Here is a 27,340-nt window from a genome sequence, read left to right as displayed (position 1 = left end):
ATGGTGGCTGCAAAGACTAGCCCTGCTGCAACTGTAATTATAAATATAATTGACTCCAGGTCTGATATACACAAGCTGCAAGTGACCCGTAAGGTCCATTAAATTGGCTAAATTACATTTTGAAAAACAAAAATTGTGCAAATAATTTTTTTTTAAATCGTGTAAAAATGAAGCATCTTGACTTTAAGGAAGCATTTTTTTAATAAACAAAAATAATAAATAACTTAAAATAAATAAATACCAACAAATGGGTAGAAAAGTTTAACTGAAAACATGTAAACAAATCAAGGGACTTGTGCCATCATTATATGGTTAGTGGATACATAATATCTGCTATAGGTAATGCAAATGTTAAAAAATTTGAAAATTGCAGCATTACACTGTTGTTTTCCATCAAGTGCAGAGGCAACATCATACTCATTTAATAATTTATGATAAGTATTAGATAGTTTGACGTCAATTGAATGGCAAAGAAAGGGCGCTAGGACCAGAAATATGCTCGCTATAGTTTTCCATGCAAATGTTGAATAAATTGTTGCATAAAACATATAAAACCACCTCTGCAGAGCAAACTTGTCACGTTGCAAACAAGTCTAATAAAACCGTTTTCCATACCGTTTTTTTGTGTGAATCTTCTTGTGCGCATACGTCTGCGTGTGTTAAAAGGTTGGATGGAAAAAGAGTTACAGATTGATTTACGGATGGATGGATGGATAGATACTGTGGTAGTTAGATCTCTCCTATCTCTGACCCAGACTTCATTTCCACTGCCAAGACACAAGGAGTGTGATGGAAGCACATGTTTCCTATCACCATTCACTCCCTGTGCTGTCCACCTGACCTTACTTTTATATACATAACTTCACTGTAAATGCAAGTAAACTCCTCAACCACATACTGTTCATACTGCTGTTTTCAGTTAGGGATTTCCAACTCAAAGCAGTCATCCCTGGTCATCCATTTTTCAGATGTGAAGCAGTGTGCATTTTAACATGAGGGCATTTTAGAGACAGTTGCTTCTCATGAATAATTGACTTTGGGGAAGCCTGGCAGAATCAGACTGACAGTGATCAAATTTCTCTTCCTCATCCCAGAGGAGCAAGGCAAGTGGAAGGGACCCTTCTACTTCATCCAGGCTGCAGACCCCCAGGTGGGCCTCATCAAGGCCTGGGCTGTCGGAGACTGCAAAGACGGGGGTGACGAGTGGGGACAGGAGGTCACGCCCAGCCAGCAGGCCGTGCAAGCCGTCAACAAGCTGGTTCCCAGATCCAAGTTCATGGTGCTCTGTAGAGACATCCAGGTTCAGATCTCTATTGCTCAACATGCAAACTCCCATGGCATCACATATTTTGTTCATAAAGTACAATCAGGTGATTTGGACAATCAATGTTGCTTTGCTTATTCTGGAAATAGATATTGTTGCATATTCTCATTGCATGAGGGAATTGTAGACTGGAGTCTAACAATAGACTGAAGCAAGTGCACAAGGTGCTTACAATCTATTAGCGCTTTTAATCAGAAATCAATGCAAGTGGGAGATTCAACAGGGGGGGTTGATAACAGTTAATGTCCATGCTGTTCTAGTATTTGGTCTCGCTGAAAGAATGACTGCCTGCAAATTAGTGCCATTTAAATGCCTGTCCATTTTTTTTTGCATTTCACTGCAGGATAGTTTATTTTTAAACAGATCCCGCTATTCCTTTAAGAGGTATGCAGGTCCTTCGCATTCTCTTATAAGACCCCTGCACTCACCGCTTCTTACATCTTACAATAAATACAGTGTAAATTAGAAATCATCCTGCTTTGTATAGCAGGTGACAGCCTGTTTAGCTAATAGTTTATCAATAACAGAATGAAAAACAATAGAGCAGAGTGACAGTTTCCTTCTCTCTGTAAGATGACTGACAGTTCAGTAGATACAGTACACGGTTCCTGAGACAAATTCATATCACGGTATCTGTTTCAACTTCTGGCTATCAACAGCAATGGAAATTGAAAGGTTGCTAATGTAGTGTATTTGCAAGATCTTTGCATATTTAAAAAGGAGTAGTGAAATTCACTGCAGCACTGTGTGCTTTAGGTCATTGACATCATTGTCCAGGAATAAGTAGCTGGTTGTGTGATTTCATATGGTAATGTAAGCACTACTTTTAATAGTCTTAGTCTGCTTTTTTATTTTAAATGGTACAGTAGTAGTTGCATCGCATAAATACCATGGAGTCACCCATACACCAAATATGGATTTTGAAAGAGTTGAAAGAAAGGGTCAGCGGGACCAAAGCATTATTCTATAATGCAGTACTGTTATCTGGTTCAGAACTTGTCTGGAACTGCGCTGATGCTAACGCCTGGAATTGGTTTTCAAGTTGGTGCGTAATTCAGTTTTCAATTCAGGATTTTTCACATCAACACCGGTGGCCAGACATAGAAAAGGTGCTTGAGCACCCCCTAGAATTTCATTTTACAGAAAAGTTTTGTTCGCAGAGGATTGAGTTTGAGCAGATGAGTGTGTCCCTACAGGAAAACTCTCTGAGCCTGTCTGCCAGTATTGTTGAAGAAAAGAAAAGGCTAATGTATCAATTGTATTGAGCAGGCGCTGGAGAGCAGCAGACTGCCTGATAGGCACTAGGCACAGCATTGCCATGGAAACCTGTATCAAACCCCTTCACACTACTGCTGGTGTTCTGTTACAAGGTTAAAAAAGAAAGGACAAGTAAAGAAAACAAATCTACTTTTAGAGTGAGGTCAAAAACCGACCCGCAACAAAACAGATCCTTATGGAAGAAAATATACACAGTACAAATACATTGCTATGTTCTTGGTAATTAGAACTCCCACTTATACACAATTACACAAGATCACACTGCCCACTGGGCCACACTGCTTCCCAGCTGATCAAATCTAGTCACTAGACCACACTGCCTCTCAATCCCTCTGCTCTAACCAATGGGTCGCATATAGTAGCCTCTTGAAATATGAAATTGTGTGACGTGGGGCATGGTTGTGTATGTCTTTTTGTTCTTGTGTACTTAAAAATCCATTCTCTTTGATACAAAAAAAGGCTTGCTTTACATTTGCAGTCTCCTGCTGACTTGGGCCTAATTCCTCCTTTCTGTGATGGCAAAGAGAGAGAGAGTCCCACAGAAATGACCAAAATTGATTTCTCAGTGACATCAATAGCCATTTTAGTTAGAGGAACAGAAGGGAATAAAACAAAATCTTCCAGCTTCAAACAAAGCTTGCTGCCTGTGCACTGTACAGTAATAGCAAATATGAAAGATAGTTATCGCTGGTGACATTTCATTAAATCTGGTTGGGGTGGAGGGGAGGGGAAAGGAGGAGAAAATCAGGAAGTAAATTTCCTGTCTCAGTGGTACTCTTCCCTTCTTCCCTGTGACTTTACATATATTGGATGAGGTCCACAAGCATTTTAATGCTGTCTGCTAGGGGTTTGGGGTGGACTATCACTCCCAATGACTCTGCTAGGTCCCACTGAAATTCACTGGATGTTAAATTCCTATGATTTTGGAGCAATTATTTAGTGTTACCATGATGAAATAGAAATAGTAATATTCAGATAAATATCAGTTTCTTTCATTGTTTATGAGCAAAAAATAGCTTGACACAAAAGATATACCTGCAAAACTACTGGTATACTTAGAAAAATCTACATTCACAAAAATTGCATTACCAGCAAAAAAACAAAACAAAAATCCATAGTGTTAAAAAAAGATATATGAAGAAGAGTTCTCTTCTTCTGAAACTGTAAAATGGCAGTTGTAAGATAAAACTGCAGGAGACCCATTATAGGAGCTGGGTGTTAGCACATCCAAGCACTTAGACTGGCTCCATAAGACAGTGCCAGCCAGGCACTAATTGAGGCCAAGGTAGGACTAAAGCAATCAGTGACTAAAAAAAGTAATGCTACTTACTGCCCACTTATGGCGTGTACGTGTTCCTTGTAACGTCCTGCAGCGTTGTCCAGTGAAGAGCAAGCTTTATGAGTTTCTAGTTTTTCTTAATTCCTGTATAATTTGTAAGCGCTGTTTTTTTCTTTTCTTTTTTTTCAGAAATTAAAACTGTGCATGTCAGATCTTCGACAACAAGGTAGCATCTTTGATAATGGTTGCCTGGTTCACAAATGTAGTTAACTGCAGTTGCTTGTGTAAACGTGGCAGCTTTAACACACTCAGTATTCATTTTACTATGATTTTATTATACTGTTATAAGTACCTGATTTCTATCTGCCTTTCTCTGTTCATTCAGTCATTCATTTATTTACTCCATATTCTCCCTCCTTTCAAGTGTTAGTTAGTGGACATTGTAATGCAGGAATCTAAATGTTAAATGATGTTTTTATGTGCAAAACAAAACCATCTATAGCAGTAGGAGGCCAGTTACATGTTTACAACCATCAGATTTGATCAAGTCCCTTTGAAACTAACAAGCTAATTCTCAACAGCAAAAATAAAGCCGAGAGCAAAAGACAGAAAACTCAATTTGCTATTAATATTTGTGTTAGCAGCTGCCTTTACAAGATAAAACAAATGGCATGAAAGGCATGTCAAGAACAACAGAAGTTGAACCAATGCCAAGTCATTTTTTTTTTAAAGAGTTTACAAGCGGTTTTCAGTGATTCCATTAGATTTTTGCCATTGGAATTTCCTGTGGATTTTGTCTTACATTTCCACTTCAGATTCATTCTTTTGACAGAGAGACAGCATTGTTTCTAAGGATTTTTATTTTCCTTTTACCAAAAGCAGATACAGGGTTTCAAGAGAGAGTGACATTTAGTGAAATTCAATTTGGCCCTTTTGAAAGCATGCCTAATGCTGCATGTAGGTTATGTGTGCATTGAGGACTTTTCTGTGTAACACATGATCGTGCTCCGCTGCTTCATGCACTGCCTGCTTCTCCATGACGCCCTTGAAACTAGCGGCTTCATGTTGATCCAGATAAAACTCCTACAGTATACACCTTGAACTGCACGTTGGTTGTAACGGGTAGCAGAAATAGTGTTGCCTTTTTGGGAAATAGTTTTTGCTGAAAATCTCATTCTGCATAAAAACAATGAACAGGACAGAAAAATTACTGAATAATTACCACAGAGTGCTGTTTTCTGGTTCAAATAAATATTAAACTCCTACTTGAAAAAAAAAAAAAAAACACTGGCGATTGAACCTGTTTCCATAGTAACGGGACTAATTCAAAGCCAAACCAGTCTAAACTGGGACTCAGTCAGTCTCACCATTCTGCTCAGATGAATAAAGTGACCCAATGAGCATTCAATACAATATGGTTGTCAAACTTCACTGACTGCAACAAAAAAACCCAAAAAACCTTTGTTTAATGCCCAGATTGCAGACTGAACATTAAAAGGTCAAAGATAATCTATTTCTAAAAAAAAAAAACTGCAACATCCCCAATTTGATGTTGAGACAAAATGAGATCTGGCAGCCAGGGTAATTTGACTGGTACATCATGTGTTATTACATGAAATATCATGTCAGCCAGAACCCACCATATGTAATTTCACTATACTCATTTAAAGAGTTGAGATTGCCCTTTCCAAAATCGAATGGATCCCATATTCAATTACATGTCGGAAACTGAAACCTAGTGCGGTACCAGATATCATGTTTTAGAATGAAAAAACATGTTTGCTATCGTTCAAAACTGCATATTTAAGACTTATATAGCTAACAGAAGTCCAAAACAGGTAAGATGTTTGGATTTTAGACTGCTATTTATTAATTGCACTTGGTTGGAAGAAAGTACAATAGGAGCTTTATTGATCTGATTGTTTTGAATGGTTTGGGGGTTTGCTTTGTTGTAGCACTACAATATGTTTCATTGGCAGCTGTGACAATACCATTAGCTCAGTGCATTATGCTGCTTCTTTTGCATCAGTGCAGGCATTTGAAAGTATACAGAGCCTGCTTCTGCCTTATTCCCATCTCCCCCAGCAGATGTAGCAAATGGGTAGTGTGAATTGAAAGAATAATACAGTCAGCAAAAAAAGAAAAAAGCTACAATCTGGCTACATTTACCAAAATTATAAAGTCAACTTCATAACTATATTTCAAACACTTTGCTTAGTGCAGTCTATGCAATTCGTGTTTTAGGAAAGCTGTAAATCTACATTAAAATACAGTAATAGCTGAAACCTTTTGAGTATGTGGTTGTTTACCATTTAAACCTCATATTATACATGATACAATCCCTGTTTATATACAATAATAGGCACCTGTCAGGTCACCTGTTTGGGTCTGCTTTGCATAAATATGCTTTAGGGTTGGCTCCATATCAATATCAAACTGTATGTTTGAATATGTACAGCACTATAGTGGGCGAGAGTGAGGAGTGTTAATAAAAACAGGATAAGGATCTGGTCTGAATTGCTGAAGGTAAGTATTATTGTTTTCTGTATGGGTGAAGGCATTGGTGCATGCATCTGGGTTGGAGCGATTCAGTCCGGGCGGAGCACAGTGACCTATTTCTCTGTCAGAACGCCTTCCCCTGACAGGACAGGCACATGCAGGGTCATTATCTTTTTGGAAGCTGTTCAGTATACCAGACCCTGCCTGCTGATATAATCTATCCCAGAGCTCCGGAAGGTGTCTTTGAGACCAATCCTCTGCATAACATTGCTGTATAGCAGCTTCAGTACTGGGGTCAAAAATAGGATCTCATTTATCCTAATAAAACTAGCTGAGATTCACTTTTCACTAAAAGTCTGCTACTTTCTGTTGTTAATTTCACATTTTTCTGCTTCTCTTTTACCATTTTTACTTGGCATTCAATCACATTGAGGTTAAAGTATACCAGCGTTTTTGGCGTGTGAGTGTAGGAGCACCCTGCCTCTGATTTGTGTTACCAGGTAGTGAAATAGTTCACTACCCTGTCCACCCATTCATCATTATTATGCCAAAACCATCAACATTATAAGATATTAGACCTCTTCGGGATCCTAGAAATGGATCTGGAGTTTGGAGTGTTTGGTAAGCCGAAGATAAAAGCTAACCAGTGCAAACTGCTCTGCGGTCACTAAGTATGTCTCTAAAATATTGCCGCCTTTTTGTACTGTATCTGCAAATCGTATTTGCCAGTGACAGCACACTGCACAGCAGATAAGCTGTGCAATGAAAGATGGGATCAAATCAATTACAGGCTTTGCACACAGACAGCAGAGGCATTAATATGTTGATCTGGGTTGTAATTTCTGACAAGATATTTGTCAGCGTTTGGGGGCATGCAGACAAGCATGGCAGATACAAAGCTGTACTTCCCAGGAGTGGGGAGCTTCAGTGATGTTGATTTCTTTGTGTGTGCGTACAAACATCTGATCAGAGTAACTGGAATAGGCACGGAGGAGGTTATATAAAACTCGGGTGGCAAGAACAGCTAATACATTTAATTACATGCGCTGACAGTGGCTGCAGGGAAGTGTCAGCATTATTCTGGTTATCAATCCCTGGGCTGAGACTGTTACTACACTGTTTTGTTTATTGTCACGGTTATCAGCAGGGTAACCTTGACTGTCTGCTCTTGAGATTCATGGCTCCTTACTCCTGGATCCTGCTTCCTTTTTTTATTCAGGGGATTTTGAATCCTTTTCCTATTTACATGGAGTTCAGGTTAAATGGTTAAAAGATTTCTAATGTAATGTAACTGGAAATGTTACAAGACTAGGGACGGTGCCATCTTAAATGCAAAAATCATTAAAAAAAAAAAATCTCATGATAAACAGGACCCAGTTTGCACGGTATGTTATTGGCCCTTTTCAGAAAGATTTTTTTTTTTTTTTGCAAAAATAGTTTTTATGAATAAAATTCATGAAACATAAAATAATGAACACATTCACAAAAACTTTGAGTTCTAGCATTGCTTATAGGGCCCTAAATCTCATCCTTTTTTAGATGTTTTTTGTTTGGATCTTTATTTCTTTCACAACAGTGAGGATTATAAGGTCTGAAACTTTGTATACAGAGTTTTATAACAAACAATTCCCCCACCTTCTGCCTATTAATATATCTACGAGCCATTGGTGGGTCTACTGTAGGCAGCTGTACCTGAATGTCATTGTTCACTTTTACAAAATGAATACCGTATTTATCCAGAACAAGGCAGTTTGCTGCATTAGGTAGCAAACTGGAAGTGTGTGTTAATTTGATGGATGAAAGGAGTTTAATTTGATTTGATTTTGAAAAGGGGAGCCAGGGGTTTCAAGTGGAGACTCATTCCTCCGGAGGTGCTCAGGGTTTATGGCTGCTGATTGCTGCTGGGTGGCTGAGGATTTCTTTTGTAATCAGATTGCTTTTTAACTGTAAATGTCATGGCTGACGAAACCACCTACAGAGGAATGGAACACGTCTGACAGCCTCTGTTACATGTTTGTGACCTCCGGCTTCAAGCTGTGAGCTTTAGGTAGCATCTTATAGGATTTAGGAAATGTGGAATTGTGCATTTGCATGTATTGGCTCAGTACGGGGTAGGAATTTTGTCACTGTCAGGGAGACACTATATAACTTGGACACATCTGGCTTAATCGGTTAAATGATCTTCAGATGAATGGCACAGCATGCCTTACATTGAGACATGTAATCTCCTGGATGTTTTACCCTGGTCAGTGCAGCCATTTCAAAGCAATATGTAGTAGGGGCGTACACGTTTTAGAAAAAAAAATCATGCTCTTTCTGAAAAATCACTTCATTACACATTACAAGTGAAATGCAATCCTCCTTGACTTCTCTCCCGCAGCAATTTCTTCTGAAATATGTAAAGGCATTTCTGCCATTCTCTTTATGAATATGAAAAAGGGGTCTTGTTGGATGAATTAAATAATTCTCCAGTAATATGTTCCCAGTTGTTTATGGAGTGCGGCACACACTTGCCAATGAGCTCCCAGTGTCAGTGAAATGCCAGAGCTGGAACACAAACCCAGAGATGGTGTCTCCTGGCCCTTTACTCTAACCAGTTTTGGGTTGTTATTTACAGGGATTGTCCTGCTGAACTGTAATCAATCCCAGATTAAGAGAATCTGTAAAGATGCTGCTTGTCTTGAAAAAGCTCTGACCTTGTTCTTTCATGTTTCGAAGATAAAAGAGCTCTACAGTATGTTCTATGAGAGGTGCACTAGTTTATGTTAAGGGCCCTCAGATTGCTCACGTCTTCCACTTTCATGTCTGGTGATTGAAGGCTCCCATCCCTCTCCATGTATAGCCGCAAACTTCCAGGTGAGAAGGAGATTTAGCATTGTTTCTGACTCGTATATTAACATCCAAACCACAGCTGTTCAACTGGGTACTGTAATTCCTTGTTTCTGTTAACTTTTGCTAAACGTTTGGGTCTCAGTCCAGTTGCCTTTCCAAGATGCCAGACCTGTACTATAAAAAAACAGTTTATTGAAACCTTTTTATTTATTTATTTATTGGTTTCAGTTGTTATGTATTGTGCTATGTTTGGTCAGCAAATGGAAGCATTTCAAAATGTCTTTTTAAACTGAATAATGCTAGCATCTCAATGGAAATGCTCCATCCTTTGGGCCTATCACACCTAAAACCATTAGGTGTCTTTAGCACCAAAACCTCTTCCCACATAGAAAAGGTCATTTCATTCAATTAACTTGTTCAGAAGTCACAGCGTGCCAAAGGAAAGGGTTGTACGACAAAGTAAAGGAAGAAGGCTGATGGAAACACCATGCCTACCCCTTGATGGGGTTGACATAAAACGTCCTGTACATCTTAATCATAGCAGCCTGTCCTTATTTTTCATACAATAGATGGATTCAATATTTTGTGTTTGCAATAAAAAGGTTAATATATTTCTTTGTTCATCTCCGGATGATACAGCCTGTTATTTCAAGAATCTACAGTACTTTCCTTCTCTATATTGGCTGATTTTGCTGTCTTTATAAATATAATAGTAGGTTCCTTGGGGCTGTCATTACAGAAAATGAACCCCACTGGACATGTTTTATTTAATTTTAAGCTTTGAAAGATGCTATTGTCTGACCCGATTAGCATCAGCATCTGTTTCCTAGTTTACAGTAGCTGTCTCCTGTATCTTATGCTTAATACGGCTTCTCCAATGTTTAATAATTTTAGCCAATTTAATCTAATATATTTCATACAGCTGACACTGATGTAGAACAAAGCAATTTAATTTATTATTTTTAGTTTTAGTAAAAACAGCTACCGTTTCTATTCTGTTGATTGTTAAAATGTTTTTAAAAAATGTAAATCACTGATACTAGTTGTTGAGTTTACCAAAAACTGGGACTTAACAAGTATTTTCACTGTGGGCTTCAGAGCAGTATGTTTGTTACAGCAGGAAGCATTATTTGATCTCTATCAAGGATGATCGGAAGGATTAGCGCAGTTTCTCCAGTCATGTTCATGTGTTTTTGCAGGCACGCAGTGGCAGGATGAGCAGGAGAGAGACATGAAGGTTGCCCTGAGGGGGATGGACCCTGCAATCCCCCTGGTGTTCGTCAGCGGGAACCACAACATCGGCAACATACCCACGCTGGGGACCATCGCACAGTGTCGCCGCAGCTGGGGAGACGACTACTTCAGTTTCTGGGTGGGTGGCATGCTCTTCCAGGTCCTCAACTCCCAGCTCTTCTTCGATGGCTCAGCTTGCCCTTATCAGAGGGACACCCACAAAGCCTGGCACTGAGTAGCTGGACTCTGCCCAGCACCGGGCCTGTCGGCACTTCGTGGTGTTTCAGCTCATCCTCATCATCCTAAGCTCCCCAGAGGAGGACAATGACTACTTAAATCTGGAGAAGACCTTCCGCCTGCAGCTCCTCAAACGTTTCCACAAAGCAGGAACACAAACCCAGAGATAGTGTCTCCTGGCCCTTTGCTCTAACCAGTGTTGGGTTGTTATTTACAGGGATTGTCCTGCTGAGCTGTGATCAATCCAGTTTGCCACTCAATGCCATCAATGTTTGCCACTCCACCTATTTTTGTGGCGTCTGCAAATTTAACAAATTTGCTTACTATACCACAATCTAAGTCATTAATGTAGATTAGGAATAGCAGAGGACCTAGTACTGATCCCTGTGGTACTACACTGGTTATCTCACTCCATTTTGAGGTTTCTCCTCTAATCAGTACTTTCTGTTTTCTACATGTTAACCACACCCTAATCCACGTGCATGCATTTCCTTGAATCCCTACTGCGTTCAGTTTGAGAATTAATCTTTTATGCAGGACTTTGTCAAAAACTTTCTGGAAATCTAAATAAACCATGTAATATGCTTTGCAATTATTCATTATGCATTATTCATCTTATTATAGTTTCCATATAACAGAAGTCAGGCTTGTTGGTCTGTAGTTACCTGGTTCGGTTTTGTCTCCCTTTTTGTGGATCGATGTCAAGAGACTGTTGCATGATCTTGGTTATCATGCCTAATTAGAACCCCATACAGTGACACGGCATACATTTGCTAGAATTATGCTCTGAGCAGTTCCATTGAATATAGCTCAAGATATGTTTTTTGGATGGATGCTTACTTTTGAGTATATCTTCATTGCTGTGCGGGCAGTGGGGCAGCAGTGTGGAGTAGTGGTTAGGGCTCTGGACTCTTGACTGGAGGGTTGTGGGTTCAATCCCAGGTGGGGACACTGCTGCTGTACCCTTGAGCAAGGTACTTTTTGCCCCAGTAAAAACTCAACTGTATAAATGGGTAATTGTATGTAAAAATAATGTGATATCTTGTAATAATTGTAAGTCGCCCTGGATAAGGGCGTCTGCTAAGAAATAGAAATAATAATAATAATAATAATAATAATAAATACATGTTATCAAAGATAAAGTAGGGTTGGTTCAGACACAAAGGATATCAAAGCTGTCTGGTAAACAGACCATGTACTGTAATTTCAGATGTTTGTTGATAGGGAGAGAAGGGAAAAATGTTAATGCAGCTTTTTATGTTGGATGTTTCCAAGGCACTACCTTTTGCTGCTTAGATTAAAAAAATTAAACTAACTTTGGTTATCCGTTGAGCACAGCTTCAATTCTGCTAACCCAAGACATGCTGTTTTTTCCCATTGAACCAATATTCAATATTGGTACACCAATCTGGTGTTTCCATAAAGGAAGCTACAAAGTTCACAAGCAAGGTCATATAATTTATCACCTATTGTGAGACGCATCATTTTAAGTCAAGGTTTCACAGAAAGGCATCGTAATTATCACTTTGATTACTTCTGTATTTAATTGCTAGTCATGTCAAACCTGCAAGCAAAGCACCATTGATCACTGTAACAAAGCATGACAGCACAATAGCTGCTTTATCTTTATGAGCATCCATTCTCATTATAAAGTGACAAGAGAGAACATTGGCACATCAACAACCTTGTGAGCACTTTCTCAAATGGATACAATTGAGTCGTTGTCTTCTTTCAAGTGAATACAGATTTTCCAAACAATGATCGAGACACTACAGTACCTTGATGCTGGAATAAGAAGAAAAAGACTTAAGGTAATCTGAATGGTACATACAAGGCCATTAGGTTAGTAAACATGCTTCACATTCCACACCAGAAAATATTTGAGATACAGTCTTCATATTTGCAGGGCTACAGCATGTAAAAACCTCAGATGAGAACAACCAAAGAGACCAAACTCTGAACTATTGGCAACAGATTTAGCACTGATAAAACCTCTTCTCCTTATACCGTACATTAAATTGCTTGAGCAGGATGGAATTAAGTGGATTGCCAGCGGCTTTATAACTGGAAGAGGATACTAATGCAAATCAGAAACACAACTTCCTTCCTGCGTGCATGAAGTTTTCATTACATTCGTAATAGTTAAAATAAATGTAACTGACCTCTACAGTTAAGCAAGTAAACGCTGTGCTTCATTTGACTTCATGGTGTTTTGAATTTAACCTTCCTGTCGTGGCTATCTCTGGTTCTAGAACAGCAAATATCCTTTTTGTAGCGAGGTGACCAGAACTGAACACAATATTCTAGATGAGGTCTTACTAATGCATTGTAAAGTTTTAACATTACTTCCCTTGATTTACATTCAGCACTTTTCACTATATATCTGAGCATTTTGTTGGCCTTTTTATGGCTTTCCCACATTGTCTTGATGAAGACATTTCTGAATCAACATAAACTCCTGGGTCTTTTTCATAGATTCCTTCTTCAATTTCAGTATCTCCCATATGGTATTTACAATGCACATTTTGATTACCTGCGTGCAGTACCTTTTTTTGTTTGTGTAATAACCTATTTAATGAAATGACAAGAAGGAAAGACATTGTGAAATTCAGAGACAACCGTTTGACTAGAATCTGCAGCCAGCGGAAATTGAATTGATTTTGCTATTCCAGTTCTGTTCACCATGACCTGTAAGGTAAGCTTGAGAGGGGGGGGGGGGGCAGGCATACTGTGTATCCATTTGATCCATTATAATTTTAAGCAGAAAATTCAGTTTATGCTTTTCTGGGGATTTAACAACATCCTCTCCCCCCTCCCCTCCCATTAAAATGATTCTGGTTTCTCATATTCTGTGGTTTCTATGACAACAAAAAGCCTGCTTTTATAAATTCATTCTCCTGGGGATCCTTCCCTTTTTACAGCAATAAAATATTGTCAAAATAGCATAAATAAATAGTTATCGAGGTATGGCAGATCCACAGATGGGAGGCGACACCAATTATTCTCCCTCACTGAGTGCTGGCCTCAAATTATCAACTTCAGCACCTCTGCTTCTGTGTAAAAGGCTTTCTCCCTGAGCACTAAGAATAGGAGAAAAGCAAGCAAGGAGGCAGGTACTATACTTGGGAGTCTCTCAAGTCAAAAGAGGATTGTGTAGGCTGTTTTATTTGTTTAATTTTTTTCTCCTTTTAGGGACAATTTTAAAGAGACGCTGTGTTAAACCCTGTGGGAATGCCCTCATTTGGAGCAATATGGGTTGATTCAAACTGAAAGTGCAGCAAATGTTCCACTCCAAAAAGCAGAGTATTAAGTGCACTGTATTAACAAGTGTAGTTTAATAAATACTACAGAAACACTTTGTTTTTCTTGTTTTCCAGTATTCAGCAGCACTTTAGCTGTGACATGCCCTGCACTTCATTACAGTATTTATTTAGTACCAGCTGCTTGTGCAATATTGACTTTAATCGTCTTTTGCCAACACTGAGCTAATCCTGCATCTTTGAAATCACATAATAGATGCATATTTCTGATTGTGATGGGGTGCCAGCTCGCTCCTATAATTTGTGTTTTGTTATTGTTGTTATTTTTACTGTTTTCATTATGTTTCTGTGATTCTTCTTTTGTTTTGGATTGGCAGGGAGGGGGTTAAATTCCTCCCTGTAAAATGCATGTGAGAATGTGGCTGGAGCCTTAAGTGTTTAATTGTTAATTATTAGTTAATTGGGCTCCAGCCACAGACTATAAAAGGCAGGTGAAACCCTTTGTGTAGAGGGTTTTTTTTGGGTGAGTTTGTTTGTTGGTGTGCTGTTTAGTTTTTTTGAGAAAGAAACTGTAGTGAAGGCTAATGCCCAGCCTACATTTCTGTATTTTGTTTAAACCTTTTGTTTGGGCCCTTGTGCCTATTTATTTGATTATTTTTGTTTAATAAAGATCATTATTTTGCCCCTTCCACTGTCTCTGAGCCTCAAACCTCTGTCATCCTGCAACATGTGGTGTCAGAAGCGGGATAGCGCCACCTAGATGCTCAGAGCAGTATTTTTTTTAATTTTGAATTTTTTTTAATTTTTGGATTTTTGGAGGTTTGGCGGTGCGCAGAATGGGGAAAAACCAAAGGCAGCGAAGAAAGCAGCAGCAGCAGCAGCGGCCGCCACCACCAACCCAAACCCTGTGGGAGGACCCAGCGAGCTTGTTCCCGTGGTGCTCCTGGTGCGGGAAGGAGGACCACCGGTGGGGGTCCTGTCCGGATGGGCCACCAGCTGACTGGTGTGGGCGCTGTGAGCTGGATGGCCACAGCTGGGCAGGATGCCCCCACAACCAGGAGCAGCTACCAACCCCGTCCTTGGCAGCCACCCCACCAACACTGCCTTCACCACCATCACGGGAGATCTGGGAGTGGTTGGTGCACCCCGAAGCGGACCTCTTCCACGACCTCCCCACAGCCCTCAGCACGCTGTGGCATCGAGATGGGGAGAGGTGGGAGAGAGAGCACCACCCGGGGTCCCTCCAGGAGATAGCCGTCATGGTCCTGGCATACCTGGCGATAGACATGGGGGAGATTCCCCTCCTTGAAGAAAAGGGGGTGGAGCCCGAACGTCCGCAGCCCGAGAGGGGGGAGCCCGAATGTCCGCAGCCCGAGAGGGAGGAGCCCGAATGTCAGCAGCCCGAGAGGGAGGAGCCCGAACGTCCGCAGCCCGAGGGGGAGGAGCCCGAGCGGGAGGAGTCGGTGCGTCCACGGCCCGAGCGGGAGGAGTCGGTGCGTCCACGGAGTCTTAAGTGTTTAATTGTTAATTATTAGTTAATTGGGCTCCAGCCACAGACTATAAAAGGCAGGTGAAACCCTTTGTGTAGAGGGTTTTTTTGGGTGAGTTTGTTTGTTGGTGTGCTGTGCTGTTTAGTTTTTTTGAGAAAGAAACTGTAGTGAAGGCTAATGCCCAGCCTACATTTCTGTATTTTGTTTAAACCTTTTGTTTGGGCCCTTGTGCCTATTTATTTAATTATTTTTGTTTAATAAAGACCATTATTTTTCCCCTTCCACTGTCTCTGAGCCTCAAACCTCTGTCATCCTGCCACACTGATGTAATAGATGTAGCCTGCACCATCAAGGGCACCCCAGCTAATTAATTGCTATAAACAGACGTGCTACAGTACATACAGATATGGCAAAATTATAAAGTGACCTTTTATTTTTAAAGGGCAGCTCAGATTAATCTTGTAGTATTGGTATGTTTATACAGTTAATACTGTACACATAATTGTGTATTATATAACGGCAATATTAAAAAAAGATACTTAATTCTTGTACCAGGTCTTGCAACTCATTAACAGATGGGTCTTGAGGGAGTAATTATATTCCCGGGCCAGTTAATTAATGGTCAGTATTGTTCAGTGTTTAATAAATTAAGCAACTCAAGTGTGTTCAGAGCATCTGAAAAAATATATACAGCTCTGGAAAAAATTAAGAGACCACTGCAAAATTTTCAGTTTCTCTGGTTTTACTATTTATAGGTATGTGTTTGGGTAAAATGAACATTGTTGTTTTATTCTATAAACTACTGACAACATTTCTCCCAAATTCCAAATAAAAATATTGTCATTTAGAGCATTTATTTGCAGAAAATGACAACTGGTCAAAATAACAAAAAAAGATGCAGTGTTGTCAGACCTCGAATAATGCAAAGAAAATAAGTTCATATTCATTTTTAAACAACACAATACTAATGTTTTAACTTAGGAAGAGTTCAGAAATCAATATTTGGTGGAATAACCCTGATTTTCAAGCACAGCTTTCATGCGTCTTGGCATGCTCTCCACCAGTCTTTCACATTGATGTTGGGTGACTTTATGCCACTCCTGGCGCAAAAATTCAAGCAGCTCGGCTTTGTTTGATGGCTTGTGACCATCCATCTTCCTCTTGATCACATTCCAGAGGTTTTCAATAGCGTTCAGGTCTGGAGATTGGGCTGGCCATGACAGGGTCTTGATCTGGTGGTCCTCCATCCACACCTTGATTGACCTGGCTGTGTGGCATGGAGCATTGTCCTGCTGGAAAAACCAATCCTCAGAGTTGGGGAACATTGTCAGAGCAGAAGGAAGCAAGTTTTCTTCCAGGACAACCTTGTACTTGGCTTTATACATGTGTCCTTCACAAAGACAAATCAGCCCGATTCCAGCCTTGCTGAAGCACCCCCAGATGAGTCAAATTTTCAGTTTTGCCCAACACCTGGTCATCTAATGGTAAGACGGAGACCTGGAGAGGCCTACAAGCCACAGTGTCTCGCACCCATTGTGAAATGTGGTGGAGGATCGGTGATGATCTGGGGGTGCTTCAGCAAGGCTGGAATCGGGCAGCTTTGGCATGAATCAATCATGTTGTCAGTAGTTTATAGAATAAAACAAAAATGTTCATTTTACTCAAACACATACCTATAAATAGTAAAACCAGAGAAACTGAAAATTTTGCAGTGGTCTCTTAATTTTTTCCAGAGCTGTATATATATATTGTATATATAGAAACCTGTGCATGTGGCAGCTGTTGTCCCTCACATAACTAATAATTTGTCATGCAAATAGTATTTCATATCTTGCATTAGTTCATATATAAAAGCTGCATATCCCTGTGGCAAGTCTGTTTCACTAACAATGACAATAGCAAGTAAAGAACAAACTTCATGCCATGTATATTTATAAAGAGTAAAATCTGTCTGTAAATATGGATTTGTATCCCTCAATTAAAATTCTGCAATTCAGATCTGTCTCATTAAATGTACACAGTATTGACTAATTCACCACACTATTTTAATAAGAAGCACCGGGAATGATAAAGAGTTATTGATTGCTCTGAAAATCTGATGTAATTCCATTGGGAGTCAACACCAGTGTTGAAAACAGCGTATCTTTTTTGCATAGATTGTTGGGATGCATGTTCTGAGGTCTGGTTTATGAACAGTTTCAGACAAGAAATAAACAACTCCATTTTGTAACATCAGGTTTGCTTTTCTCTCCAGCTCAGCAGTTGTAATGATCTTAAGCGCAGTCAAATCAGTATTTTCCAGGCACAGATTGACAGTCTGCCCAAAAGGTTTCAATGCGAGATATCGCTGGCAGTGCAGCAGCTGAAACTGCTTTTAGGGACTCTGATTAAGTCGAGTGCACAGGAGGGTAAACTATTTAAGAAGTGATCCCTCTGGAATCGTATTTTAGTAAAACTAATATATTGTGGGGCAATGACGATCTAGCTGAAATCACTTGGCAGCATTTACTGATGTCCGTCACTATTAAAGAAGAACAAGTCTGAGCTTCTCTTGCATAGCCCGGAGCTGATATAGAGCTAATGCACAGCAATGACAGCAAAACACAACCCACTGCTCAATTTTCACCTATTAAATATTAACGCTGGGAGCAGTGTTCCCACTTCAGAATGAACCTGCTTTTTCCATAGCTTTTTTATTTGGTTATAAAGTCACTCTTGAAATGTTACATAGTTCTGCAAAAGGGACAGACCCTAGATCCTGGGTTTGAAGGCCACATAGTCACTGGATCGGTAGGTGTTTCCCATTTGTTTTGTCCATGTTTACTGGCTGTGCATGGAGGATATAGTCAGATACAGGAGTAGTGTTACTAGGAATAACACAATCATGTGTTTCATGATCTTATAGTGTTCACTAACAGCATATCGCAATAACTGCTGATCAGCAGTGTAAGATTTTTTTTGCTCCTGTGCCAAAAGTGTTTGTCAGGCTGCCCTTTCGAATTTAATTCATAAGGGGTTCTGTTACAGGGAATCAATGGCACAGTGTAATGAATAGTTATTCTTGTGTTTTGGGTTTTTTTTTACTTTTAAATGTCATTCTCGTCAGCTATGCATTTTCATACCACTGACATCCTATATAAGTTTCTGTTTTTAAATGTTTGCTCAATTGTTTTATTTTCGGTATTTTTAATTTTCATACTTTGTATAGTGTAGAAGGCCAAAAATCTGTGCTTTTAATTTCTGGGCATTCTGAAAAGTGAATTGGCACATTCTTTCTTATACAGTATTATCCCCAAAAATGATCATTTACAAGACTAGACTACTACTAATAAAAATGATATTGTGTCGTGCCTCCTGCACCTCTCCAGATGAATGGTGAATATTGGATTGCTTTATTGGATACCGTGAGCTTGATGCATAATAAATGAGTTGCAACCTTCCTGTAAAAGTGTCTCTTGCCAACTCTGCTAATTACAGGGCGCCAGGGCTGCAGCAGTCAAACTGCCACCTGGCAATGTTGTTTCTCACTCTGCTTCTACACCTGCTCCTGTAGGCAGAAAGGAAACTAGACAGGTGACACTGTCAAACAGGCATTTGAAATGACAGTGTCAGCCCTGCAAAAAGCCTTTGGCATGGAAAGGCAAACATTAATTCTGCACAGGAAGGACCATCTTAGCTCTGGCTCCTGCCCACAGCGTTATACATGTAAGGGCACTCTATTTAACCTAAATGGAGAGACATTTTCAACAGTAGTAATTCTTGATTGCACTAGCCCTCTAGTTACATCTCTATGTGGAAGAAAAGCAGAGGGGTGGTGGGAGTCTGATGTTCTTCCTAAATTCTACTTACTCTGTCCAAGCTCAATCCCACTGGATTCACAAAGCGTTCCTGAGACCTTGTAAATGGATCCGTTGGAAAGAGGGTGTAACAGCTTTCTATTAGATCTCCATGAACTCGTCTGGATTTCTTATTCTGTTTGGACTGTCAGGAGGAAGATGCTGAGTAGACATTCATCTTCAGCCATCCAAGGTAGCTAGAACAGCTGCTCATTCATTTTAAAAGGATTTGAAAGTTATGTAGCAGCCACTGCCACAGCCTTCTATTGAACAGCTAATCCGTCTCACAAGGCTGAGCCTATGCAAGAGCAGTTAGTATGGACCTGCTTGGGACCTATTGCTTAGGAATCAGTAATAAACAAATGCATTTCCCAATCAAAAACAATCAGCCTTACTCACATACACGCACATTTGGGAGTCTCAATGGGCATCCCTTACAAAATGAAAGTTTCCAAGCCAAGGCTTTGCAGAGTGAAAATGACATGTCGCAGCTCAAGAAGCACTGCTTCTTGTGGCAATGCAAGACACTCTGTGACTGTCAGGGTATTCTCTGTTGAAATCAGTGAACTGTTGTTCCAGGATTGCCCCAGTATGTCCCCCAGTATGTCCCCCAGTATGTCCCCCAGTATGTCCACTAGCATTTTACACGTTGATTTGTTTTCAAAACATTGTTCCTTCAGAGCCCCAACCTGTGACTATGTCCCACAATATTTTCATTTGTACACTGAAATTCAATTTCTTCCTTGGTGTCTGTGTACCACATACAGATTAGCTTTCTGTACAGTTATTGGAACATTCTACAGTGCATTAACAAACCCCAAGCAGAAACCTTTGCGACTACATGTAAGCCAGTATGATCTTGCTATCCTTGTCACAGTAGGAGGCTATAATTACTTTTTCAAGCTGCTACAGCTCCGGAAGCAAAGTGAAAATATTTAAATAGGTATATCATGAAAGTCCGGTCGTATTACTTACGTAACGTAAAAACATCAGAAAGGAGCTGTGGGCTGAAGTTAGGGACAAGAGGCTGGAGTGCTTCTTAATTGTATGAACTTTCACATTGAAGAAATGAGAGGCTTTTAATGAATGAACGGCCTTGTTCAACAAGCACATTACTGAGCCACGCTTGCGTCATAAATGTACAGAATCATTAAAACCACCTGCATGCACAACGGTCTTTTGTGCTACAAGTTTCTTAAAAGGTTCTTTGATTTTCTGTAGTTTCAAATTTGGACTGTATAATTGTTTATTTTCCTTTTGATCTGTCTGTGATATTATGTTTCTGGGGGGGGGGGGGGAGTAGTTTGTTAATATAATCCAATAATTATTATTATTTTATTTATTTATTTATTTTACTTTTACTTTTTCTTTGAAACTGATTTAATGAATTACAATTCCTGCTTTTGATTAGATCAGCCATTCTTTTGTGAACTTTGCATGGTGGTAAATGCTTTGTGAATATATTATTATTATTATTATTTATTTCTTAGCAGACGCCCTTATCCAGGGCGACTTACAAGATATCACATTATTTTTACATACAATTACCCATTTATACAGTTGGGTTTTTACTGGAGCAATCTAGGTAAAGTACCTTGCTCAAGGGTACAACAGCAGTGTCCCCCACTGGGGATTGAACCCACAACCCTCCGGTCAAGAATCCAGAGCCCTAACCACTACTCCACACTGCTGCCCTACATGTTGTGGCATGCATGGAGAAATTTGACTTGTGATACGTCGTGGTCCAGTCTTGAGCACTGGGAGCTCACTGGGAGCTCTGTGTCATTGTATTTAATGGTTTAATATCCGCTCTGAGGTTTTGGTCCCCTTCCGTGTGCGCCTGTAGTGTGCCGGGTGGGTTGTTAATGTTAACTAAAGCCTGACGTGTAATGGCTTTACAGTCTATTGAGTCAAGAGTCTGATTGAATATTAATAGTACATAATTGATAAATGTCTTGTTGTGCAGGCTGTCTACTTACTGTATTCCCTAAAGCCTGCATAATAACCTTACTGGAACATTGCTCTGTAAGATGAAAGATGAATTAACAATGCACCTATTTAATGTTCTCTCCTAGAGCTAAGCTCTGTAATAATGATTATGGGGCTGGAGAGGACTGCTAGTGCAGTATCTCTTCAATCTTTGTCAATTTATTAAAAAATAAAAAATTATTAAAAAAAGAATAAAGAAATGTCTTTTTTTTAAATTACTCTGTCATTAAGTGTTTTTTTTAAATATATATATATATATATATATAGTAGCGTGCACGGGGGAAGGCAGCAGCAGGGCTGGTAGGTGAAGTAATCACACACGAAGACATAAGCCCGATATACACTCCTTGCAAAGGAGCCGGCTCTTTTGTACAGCGGTATCAGCGCTATGCTTTAGTGTGAGAGGTCCCGGGTTCACGCCCGCCCTCCGCCTGTGTGTGGATTGCCTCGCCCTGTGTGATGCGCCTGCCTACGTTAACCAAGATCGCTACAATATATATATATATATATATAGTTCCGAAAAGAAATAGCTGATATTGTAATTTGTTTTTAATTTCTTTCCCATTTTAACACAGTTGAAGGCATACGAATTGCATATTTCAAAGTGTCACCCTGAGAATTTGTTGCCACAGTTCGCAAGGGGAGTGAGAATGATATTGCCGATTATTGAGGAAAGCTATTTCACTAAGATAATTGACTAAACCCAGCTCACCATGGAGAATGTCCTGAGAGACATTAAAGTCTTCAGGACAGAATCAGACTGCTGCAGTATAACCCACTCATTGATTCCCATGGAAATCACCAGTGCTAAGATGCACAAGGCCAGGGTTTTAAAGAACCAGAGGCTGCTTGTTGACATGTTTATCTGATCAGGTTGGAAATTAAATTAAAAGGGGCCCAGGAGGCAAAAGTGAATATACTGAAATGAGTTATTACTTGTAAGATATCGAGAGAACAGGCATCGGGAGCTTTCAAATGCAAACACCTCAATATGAAGGTTAAACAGTGATATAACACAGACACATCACTACTAAGTCATCTGGGTACCTGAATTATTAAAATGCATTTTATGAGCTGTACAAAAAAAAACCAAATAGGTGATATTTACCTTTAATGATTATTTTGATACAGTCTTGGATTATTAATTAGCTGCACAATTGTGCCCAGTGTTTCACTGCCCTGAGAGCACATTTATTTGCTGTCTAATGGTCAAAGTGCTTCTGACTGCTTCTGTGTGAAGAGCCTAAAACAGAGTAATGCTGTTACTTGGTACAAAGTGACTTATTACAGTATAGCCCTGCAATATGGTGTTCAGGGGCAATAGGGAGACAGTGGGAGAGGCCTATAAAAATACAGCACAGATTGATACTACATTTACAACAATATGTAGTTCTCAGGACAGGAAGTGCAAACTAAGGCTTTAAAGGAGTTCCAGATTATGAGGTTTTGAAACACTTGTGAAGACAGTCCCTTTGTAATCCCCCAGTCTCTTAACACGGAGGGTTGTGTAACAGCTCACTGGAGATAACACTATCAGAGCAAATGTTTCCAGGTTGGTCTCCACAGCAGTTTATCTGAAACAAAGCATGAGAAACTTCTTATATGGTTGTGACAGTGTAGTTATGAGACAACATTACTGCACATCAGAATACAAACTTTTTTTTAAGTTTGTTTTGATGATTTAATTCAGTATTCATGAACCTTTTTCGTAACAAAGTCTGGAACATCAAACTTCAGTGACTGAAAGAAATGCATAAAAGAACAATTTATTAATGCTCCACTGAGAGAATTCAGAGACAGATGCATTCATATTGCAAAACATGCTTTGTTTTCTGTTCTAATTAAATGTATAGCTTTAAACAAAGGGCTGGAACAATTTTTATAGTGGGGGTGCTGAAATCCATTGAACAAAACTGTAAACCCCTGTATATGATGGAAGCCATGCAAAGCCAGGGGTGCTGCCACACCCCCAGCACCCCTAGTTCTAGCACCCCTGCCTTTAAACCACTGTGGTAATAACTGACTATTGCAAACTCTGAAGTTACCTTATTGGATCCACAATTATATTTCCAAGCAGCAAGTTGAAATAAATTGCACAGATGCTTTTAGTATTCAAATAGCTGTTTTTCAAAGGCATTTTAGCCAGGCTAAAGAAAATGCACAAAACTAATTTGCTTCTCATTAAATTAACATTTTTCAGGGTTGTAATTTACAAGTTGCTGGGAACACATTACATAAAATGACAAAAAGTAACATTTTCTTATATGAAGCCACCCTCTGCAGTGTAATTCAGAGCAGGCTGTGAACAATTACAAAAACTGCAGGAGACTGCAAAAAAAACAAAAAAAAAAAACACCATAAGTACCATAGGTTGCCTAGCTGAGCTCAGTACTGATTTTGCTACCTGAAGAGGGCAGATGTCGGTTTATTTTCATTAATCACTTGAACTATTTAAAGTATATGTTTCTCAAATGCCATTTTGAAGTGCCTAGTTTACTGCTATCTGTGTATATCAGTTAAAGATGTGAATTTTCCTTAGTCACAAAACGGCAAGTGTTGTTTTAAAGAACAAGTGAGTGGATGGTGGAAAACAGAAGACCAAAGACAGATGTGTTCAAAGTAGAGCTCAAATATAAAATAGGCTATGATCAGTTATAATTACATTATTAATCTAACTGTATTTATTTAAATAACTAGCATATACGATTTTGTCCACTTAGTTTCATAACACGGTTAGACAGTTGTAACAGGGCATTGCGAGCTATTTAATAGTTAATGTCACTTCACTTAAAAAAAGAATTAAACATTATTGTATTACTCTTGATGGTATCAAATTAAACTCCAGGTACGTTAGTATTCAGACAGTCTTTGTCTGGGTTCTAAGATTACAGCCTGGATGATAAGTGACTAGTTTGTCAGACACATTGGTAGCCGCTCTTGTCTATTCTATCTTTTGGCAGACGCCTTTTTAAAGAAGGAGAAAAATAACATATTTGCTAATCCTTAGAACTGTCGGCAGTAAAAATAACACTCTCAGAACATCAAAAAGGCTCAGTCACTTTTATGCTTCTTGTCAGCGCTTGGCACTATCCTTGAGAAAACCTGGAAAAAAGAACTCCCAGGTTCTATTTTTAAATTTCAATTTGCAAGTTATCTTGTGGAGCGTCTTTACAAAAATCTCTTCATTAATGCAAGATTTGGGTTTCTGGCACATTTTTATACATGCTTTTATCAAAGCTAACCTGCACACACACACGCTTTTATCAAAGCTAAACTGTACACACACCACGGCCTCTGCTGGGTGAATCAGAGCTGATTATGTTATTGTCACATTATAAAATGTGTTTGACCCTGTTTGACATTTGGCAGTGAAGTTACCTTTGAAAGAGTCAGTAGAGGACAGAAACGAATACAAAGATAAGAAATGTTTTGTGAAATAATGCAAAGAAATGAAAAAAAAACTTATGAACATTAAACTATATCAGTGTGGCAGTGCGGGAGCACTGCTTATGTAAATAGTGTGTGCTTGTGTTGGTGATGGGAAGGGGTTAATTTCCCTTCCCTGGAAAACAAGTGACAATGTGGTGGTGAGATAATTAGTTAATTGGTGCAAATAGATGTTCACACAGGTGCATAAAAGGGAGCTAGAGGTTCCATTTGGGCCAGCAGCCCTGGAGAGTGTTTGTCTTCAGGTATTTGGGTGTGGTGATTGCCTTTTTTGTTTTCTGTTATTTTAAAGCCCTTTTTGATTATTCAAATCAAGTTTTCAGTTCTATTAAGTCTTTTTCAACTATTGTGGCAGGATAGTGTGAGTGCAGAGGCTATCAGGCAGCATTGCAGAGACTCAGAGGCAGGAATCACAAGTTGAAAGCGTAAATGCGCGTATTTATTTAACACTAATGAACCCCAACAGGCAACAGAAATAAACAAGTTAAACAAAACAAAATAATTCTCAAACACCTACTTTCACAAAACAAAAAAGGCAATCACCACACCCAAATACCTGAAGACAAACACTCTCCAGGGCTGCTGGCCCAAATGGAACCTCTAGCTCCCTTTTATGCACCTGTGTGAACATCTATTTGCACCAATTAACTAATTATCCCACCACCACATTGTCACTTGTTTTCCAGGGAAGGGAAATTAACCCCTTCCCATCACCAGCACAAGCACACACTATTTACATAAGCAGTGCTCCCGCACTGCCACACTGATATAGTTTAATGTTCATAAGTTTTTTTTTCATTTCTTTGCATTATTTCACAAAACATTTCTTATCTTTGTATTCGTTTCTGTCCTCTACTGACTCTTTCAAAGGTAACTTCACTGCCAAATGTCAAACAGGGTCAAACACATTTTATAATGTGACAATAACATAATCAGCTCTGATTCACCCAGCAGAGGCCGTGGTGTGTGTACAGTTTAGCTTTGATAAAAGCGTGTGTGTGTGCAGGTTAGCTTTGATAAAAGCATGTATAAAAATGTGCCAGAAACCCAAATCTTGCATTAATGAAGAGATTTTTGTAAAGACGCTCCACAAGATAACTTGCAAATTGAAATTTAAAAATAGAACCTGGGAGTTCTTTTTTCCAGGTTTTCTCAAGGATAGTGCCAAGCGCTGACAAGAAGCATAAAAGTGACTGAGCCTTTTTGATGTTCTGAGAGTGTTATTTTTACTGCCGACAGTTCTAAGGATTAGCAAATATGTTATTTTTCTCCTTCTTTAAAAAGGCGTCTGCCAAAAGATAGAATAGACAAGAGCGGCTACCAATGTGTCTGACAAACTAGTCACTTATCATCCAGGCTGTAATCTTAGAACCCAGACAAAGACTGTCTGAATACTAACGTGCCTGGAGTTTAATTTTATACCATCAAGAGTAATACAATAATGTTTCATTATTTTTTTAAGTGAAGTGACATTAACTATTAAATAGCTCGCAATGCCCTGTTACAACTGTCTAACCGTGTTATGAAACTAAGACTAAGTGGACAAAATCGTATATGCTAGTTAGTCAAATAAATACAGTTAGATTAATAATGTAATTATAACTGATCATAGCCTATTTTATATTTGAGCTCTACTTTGAACACATCTGTCTTTGGTCTTCTGTTTTCCACCATCCACTCACTTGTTCTAACTTGCTTTCCTGTTTGTAAATGCAGCCGCTGATAACACATTCAGATCTGATGCCTGCATGATCACCACAGTATAAGCAGACCCAGGGCAGGCTAATGATTACAGAGTCGTTAGCTAAATCGACCGCCCTTTTAATAAGCCCATCTTCTCATTTACCATGTCAACCTGTTTTCCTTTAGTCTTTCTCCTTAATTTAGAGTTGAGTTTATTTATTTTTAAATGTGTACTGTATTTTAATGCTGAAATAGCCAGGGCAGTAAGAAAGCACACTTTCTCAAATGCCAATATACTTATATTTCTTGCCAAAATTATTGCTGGTAGTTGCCATTGTATTTCTTAACTCTGCACTTAAAATTGTATTTAACCACAAATCTACCCCCTCACTCAAGCCAGTAGAAGCTAGGCAGGGAAGGAAGTCGGCTAAACTGTTGTTGACTAAGCGATTTGTCAGCATGACTTGTAGCTCTGTCTCTCTTTGATCTACTTTCCTAGTTTCAGAATACTTAAACATGACAATGTCCATGAAGCCAGGTCTTATTGGCTCAAGTCCATGTGACAACGCAATCCCAACAAACATTCTATTGTTATTATTGCTATTGTATCAACCAAGTTTTGGAGGGTGCGGTTACTTCTTTCGCTAGTGGAAAAGTAAGATGTTAATTGGGGAAATAGGCTCCTAGAAACTGGGATGGTGTTCCGCCTTCTTAACTCTATTTCCTTTGCTTTGGGACAGGAGTGAAAGCTGTGTTCTCCGGACACTACCATTGCAATGCTGGAGGGATGCACAATGGACCTGACATGGTGGTGACTTCTGCGACAGGCTGCCAGCTGGGCACCGACCCCCACAGGCTGACGGTGGTGGTAGTGATTGAGGTGATCCATCGCTACTACAGCCTGGATGAGCAAGACAGGCATGGAGAAAGAGCTCCGAGACCTACTGGGATAG

At 39.4% G+C, this 27,340-nt stretch overlaps 1 protein-coding gene and 1 pseudogene across 1 annotated transcript in view; one reads left to right on the top strand and one right to left on the bottom strand.

Annotated features, from left to right (window-relative positions):
* On the top strand, nucleotides 1–27,340 carry LOC117431802 (serine/threonine-protein phosphatase CPPED1-like; annotated as a pseudogene).
* snx29 (sorting nexin 29) overlaps nucleotides 22,390–27,340 on the bottom strand; it is a 125,823-nt gene continuing 120,872 nt past the window's right edge. The window contains exon 22 of the mRNA XM_058995862.1: nucleotides 22,390–22,831. The gene's annotated coding sequence lies outside the window, so the exon portion shown is untranslated. The remainder of the gene's footprint in view (nucleotides 22,832–27,340) is intronic.

This window comes from Acipenser ruthenus, chromosome 22 (assembly GCF_902713425.1).
Source record: "Acipenser ruthenus chromosome 22, fAciRut3.2 maternal haplotype, whole genome shotgun sequence".
In the NCBI taxonomy this organism is placed as follows: Eukaryota; Metazoa; Chordata; class Actinopteri; order Acipenseriformes; family Acipenseridae; genus Acipenser; species Acipenser ruthenus.
Note: the sequence above shows the minus strand (reverse complement) of the source record. Positions and strands in the feature narration are given on the sequence as shown.